Genomic DNA, 6,252 nt, shown 5'->3' with positions numbered 1-6,252 from the left:
AAATCTTACTACATATGACAGGAACGGATTAAAATGAATATTTTTTTGATAATGCAATGCTTCTGTTCGTACTGTGTAACCGCTCCACTGTCACTCACTAATTTAAGTATAATTAGAATAATCAGTAATAAAAAATTAAGTGCAGGTAACAAGTAATACCAAAGCCAGTGGGACATAGTCACATTCTTGTTTTCAGGAATGGACTTATTCCAAATCTTGATGTTACACAGGAAACAGCCCCCTGTGGCTTTTTCTGAGAAATTTTGTTTGCGAGTAGCACTGCGGCAAACATTGAGAATTCGGTCACTGACAGGTCCTGCACGTCGTAACTTAAAAGTAGGCCGTTTTGAAACCCGCGCCAAGCAGGTTATCTGTCAGTGTACTGTCAAAAACGACGTTAGGACTTTAAGGGTCAAAGCCCAAATTCCAGCTAGCTGATTGGAGATTTAGAAATTGGGTAAACCACAGTTCTCAAAATTACCCAATCTGTGGAATTAAGCAGAGGAACTGACGTCCAGGGGACCTCAGTGTTTTCAGACAAAGAGTCACAAGTTAGTTGACAAACAGTCCCCAAGTGCCTGCTACTCGTAAATAATTCGGAAACAAAATCTGGTTTTTCGCTGTTCTGTATAACCTCAAGTTCAGAGTGCTAAAGAAAGTGTAAATTGTAATAATAACGTCCGTTATACCAGGACTGTGCTAGACAAGGACCTATATATAAGCATCCTTTGTATTGACTGTGTGTGCGCGTGTGTGCCATCAGGTGAAGGGAAGTGCTGATCTCAATAAATGGTCACAGTGTTTAAGTGTAAATTAGCATTGAACCAACTACTTCCCTCACCGTCCTAAGCGAGGCCCTAGCAAACGCTCTGAGAAGGATCCCAGCTCTACCCACAGCTGAACTAGTTGACTATCACATTTACCGCCTTTCCAAAATAAACCTCCGACTATTGTAAGCCGACAACACCTGAGCTTACTGGCGCCCAACCTAAGAAGAAGAAGAAGGAGAAGAAGAAGACGAAGAAGAAGAAAGAAGGAGAACAGCGACGAACAACGCGTGACTAAACAACCAACAAGGGGGGGAGTGAAGGTGAGGTAAGGACGGTTACAGAGAGAAGAGGTGAAGCCCAACTTGTGGGGCAAGAAGCGTCGAAAGAGAAGCCGGTTATAGAAAGAAGAGGTGGAGCCCAACGTAAGGGCTGGACGGTTACAACTGCTGATTAGCATCGTATTATTATGCTCATACCTTCTTATATATGTGACTGAGAATGACAGTATTTTAAGTACATATGTTTCCCGATGAGGACATCGGTCCTTTAATACAGCCGTAAATATATCTTGTGAAATGGTATGGTTTCAAGAAAATTTATACGAATATATGTAAATATTTATACAATGTCTTATCTTGAACACTTAAGCAATTGAATTTTACTTATAAAATCATATTATATATGAGAGGAACGGAGCACAATTAAGGTTTATTTGAAAATTCAGTCGTTCTGTTGGGACTGCTGAATAGCATCATATTGGTTTGCTCATATCGTTTTGTATATGTGACTAAGAACGACAGTACTTTATGAACCTGAGTTTGTCGATGGAAATATCAGTCCTTTATCACAAGTGTAAATGAATCTTATGAAATTAAAAAATGTATGGTGTCAAGTTTATTTATATGCATTTTATAGATATTTATACAATATCTTATTTTAAACACGTAAACAATTGAGTTTTTGATTATAAAATCATATTATATATGACAGGATCCAAGTACAATGAATGTTTTTCGTTTAAAATTCATGTGATCTCCTCGGACTGGTGAATAGCATCGTTTTTGTTTGCACATATCTTCTTGTATATGTGACTGAGAATGACAGTATTTTAAGAACATGAGTCTCCCGATGGTGATATGGGTCCTCTATCACGGCCGTAAATGAATTTTTATAATTATCAATGTACGTTGTCAAATAATTATATGCATAAATAGATAATTTTATATAATGTGTTATTTTAAACACGTGAACAATTGAGTTTTTTATTATAAAATCGTATTTTATATGACAGGAACGAAATAAAATGATTGTATTTATTTGAAAATTCAAACTTTCGGTTCGGACTTCTGAATATAATCGATTTGTTTGCACATATCTTCTTGAATAAGGGACTAAGTATGACATTGTTTTAAGAACATGAGTTTCCCGATGGTGACATCGGTCCTTTATAATAGCGGTAAATGAATCTTGTGAAATTACCAAAATGATGGATGTCAAGTTAAATTATATTGATATGTATTTAGATATTTATGAAATGTCTTATCTTAAACACGTAATCAATTCAGTTTTTGCCTATAAAATCATATTATATACATCAGGAAAGGAGTACATTGAATGATTTTAGTTGAAAATGTAATCGTTCTGTTCGGACTGCTGAATAGCATACTTTTGGTTTGCACATATCTTATTGAATATGTGACTGAGAAAGACAGGATTTAAGATCATGCGTTTTCCGATATTTACATCTGCCCTTTATCACAGCCGTAAATAGTTCTTGTGAAAATAGCAAATTTTACGGTGCCTTGACAATTATATACATATATATTTGTTTATATAATGTCTAATTTTAAACACGTAAACAATTGAGTTTTTTGCTTATAAAATCAAATTATATGACTGGAAAAGTGTACAAGTAACTTAATAATTGAAAATGCAATCGTTCTGTTAGGACTGCTGAATAACATCGTTCTGGTTTATTCATATCTTGTTTTATATGTGACTGAGAATAATGGTAAATTAAGAACATGAACATCGGTCCTTTAACACTGTTTTAAATAAATCTTGTGAAATTACCAAAATGTAGGGTGTCAAATTAATTATATAAATATATATAAAAATTTATATAATATCTTATCTTAAACACGGAAACAATTGATCTTTTGCTTATAAAATCAAATTACATACGACAGGAACTGAATACTATTAAAACATTAATTGAAAATGTAATTGTTCAGTTCGGACTGCAGAATAGCATCGTTTGTGTTTGGTCATATCTACTTGTATATGTGACTGAGAATGACAGTATTGTGACATGTTGCGCAACGGAGAAACCCCCCACCAGCAGTGACGCGGCGGGGGAGTCAGCGCTCCCCTCCCCCCTCCGCACGGTAACGTAACGCGCAACGCGCTGTGACGTAACAGGATGACGTGGCACTCATTACGCAACAGGCAAGCACTGTGGCTATATAAAGGAGCTGCACAGCGGCTGCGAGTTAGTTGTAATGTGGCTACGGCAGAGTTAAGTAGTAGACGAGCGAGTGTGTTATCAACAGTTCTCCAGTCAGCCGACTACAGTTGGAGTATAGCAGCCTTCGAGGAAAGAAGAACCGGACGTTTGTGTAATTGTGTAACAGGGAGTAGCTCCCGCGTTATTAGTACGGAAAGACTTTGGTTGTAGGGTTTGTAAAGTGTGGAAACCCGCAACTGTGTTATAATTAATTGTAGCCGTGATTTGTAGGTTGTTAAATAAACCAATTAACAATCTCTACGGCGTATTCAGTAACGAAACACGTTACAGTATTATAAGAACTTGAGTTTCCCGATGGGGATATCTGTCCTTTACCATAGCCTTAAATGAATCTTGTTAAATTACCAAAATGTAATGAGTCAAGTTATTATTTCCATATTTATAGATATCTATACAACATTTTACCTAAAACACGTAAACAATTGAGTTTTTTACTTATAAAATATTGTAACGTGTCCCACTTCTGACACCAAAAATAAAAAAAAATTTTGCGTGTTTCGTGTGTCACGCTACAAATAAGTTCACGCCGTTGTCCGATATAGCGGATTTATTCCTTTCGCTCACTTACACACTTTACAGGCATTTACACTTGCAGTGTCACAATCACTGCTTACAATAACTCGGCGATGCTGGACTATCTCTTCTGGCGGTTATCCCAAGACTGACTTCCAAGATGACTCGATCACGACTGGCCTCTTAGATGGCTATTCCGAGACTTTCTTCTCCGAAGGCTTGATCACGACTGGGTTCTTAGACGGCTCGATGAAGACTGAAGTCTTCTCGTCGAAACTGGGCTTTTATAACCTTGGCCGCTGCTAGGCAAATGAACCCTCTGTTATAGCAGTGGAAACGTTGCATTGTTGGCTCCGCGTTTCCTACGCAATAACCCATTGTTATAACCATGGAGTTAGAACTACAATGGAGCAATTGTTTCCAATGCAACGGTCTATTCTAGCGTTTCCATAGAAGTTACTCTTCTGGGCTGCCGACACGTTACAATATGTTACATATGACATGAACAGAATACAATGAGTGTTTTAGTTGAAAATGCAATCGATCTGTTCGGACTGCTGAATAGCGTCGTTTTCGTTTGCTCATATCTTCTTGTATATGTGACTGACATATTATCTTTTATATATGACTGTGTATAACAGTATTTTAAGAACCTGAGATTCCCAATGTTGACAACGGTACTTTATTAGACACGTAAATAAATCTTGTGAAATTACCAAAATGTACGGTTTCAAGTTAAGTTATATACATTGTCTTATTTTAAACACGTACACATCTGAGTTTTTACTTATAAAATCTAATTATATATCACAGGAACGGAGTACAGTGAATATTTTTAGTTGAAAAAGCAATCGTTCTTTTCGGACTGCTGAATATCATCATATTTGTTTGCACATATCTTCTTGAATATGTGACTGAGAATGACAGTATTCTAAGAACATGAGTTTCTCGATTGGTACGTCGGTTCTTTATCACAGCTGTATATAAAACTTGTGAAATTACAAAAGTGTACGGTGTCAAATTAATTATATGCATACATATACATTTATTCATATCTTATCATAACCCTTATACAATTGAGTTTTTTGTTATATCTAATATTACATATGAGAGGAAAGGATTACAATGAAAGTTTTTTTGTTGAAAATTTAATCGATCTGTTAGGAATGCTGAAGAACGTTTATTGGTTTGCTCATATTTTTTATATATGTGACTGAATGTGACAGTATTTTTAGAACATGAGTTTCCCGATGGGGACATCAGTACTTAATTACAGCCGTAAAAAAATTGTGAAATTACCAAAATGTACGGTTTCAATCATAAATATATATATACAATGTATTACCATAAAGACGAAAACAATTGATTTCTTTGCTTACAAAATTATGTTAACCATACGATAGGAACGGGAGTACAATCAATGATTTTACTTCAAAAACAATGAATCTGTTCGGACTGGTGAATAGCATCGTTTGTGTTTGGTCATATTTTCTTGTATATGCGAATGAGAATGACAATATTATAAGAACTTGAGTTTTCCGATGGGGATATCTGTCCTTTACCATAGCCGTAAATGAATCTTGTGAAATAATCAAAATGTACAGTCTCAAGTTAAATTATTTGCATATTTATAAATATCTATACAATAGCTTTTCTTAAACACGTAAACAATTGAGTTTTTTGCTAATAAAAACATATTACATATGACAGGAACGGAGTACAATGAATGTTTTTAGTTGAAAATGCAATCGTTCTGTTGGCACTGCTGAATAGCATCGTTTTCGTTTGTTCATATTTTGTTTTATATGAGACTGTGTATGACAGTATTATAAGAACATGAGTTTCCCGTTGGGGATATCAGTCCTTTATCACAGCCGTAAATTTTTTTGTGAAATTACCAAAATATACGGTGTCAAGTTAAATTATATGCATATATATAGATAATTATACATTATCTTTTATAAACACGAAAACAATTGAGGTTTTTGCTTATAAAATTAAAATACATATGACAGGAACGGAGTGCAATGAATGTTTTTACTTGGAAATGAATCGATCTGTTTGGACAGGTGAATAGCATCGTATTGGTTTGCTCATATCTTCTTGTATATGTGACTGAGAATGACAGTATTTTACGAAGTTGAGTTTCCCGATGGGGACATCGGTCCTTCATCACAGCCGTAAATATATCTTTTGAAATAACCAAAATGTATAGTGTCAAGTTAAATTATATGTGTATATAAATATTTATAAAATGTCTTATTTTAACACCTACACAATTGAGTTTTTGCTTATAAAATCATAATATATATGACTGGAATTTAGGACAATGAATGAATTTCGTTGAAAATTCAATCGATCAGATAGAACTGCTGAAGAGCTGGATTTTGGTTTGCTTATATCTTGTTGTATATGTGACTGAATGTGACAGTATTTTAAGAA

Source organism: Cryptotermes secundus, unplaced genomic scaffold (genome assembly GCF_002891405.2).
Source record: "Cryptotermes secundus unplaced genomic scaffold, Csec_1.0 scaffold1240, whole genome shotgun sequence".
NCBI lineage: Eukaryota > Metazoa > Arthropoda > Insecta > Blattodea > Kalotermitidae > Cryptotermes > Cryptotermes secundus.
The sequence above is the reverse complement of the archived record's forward strand: the minus strand, read 5'-3'. Positions refer to the sequence as shown.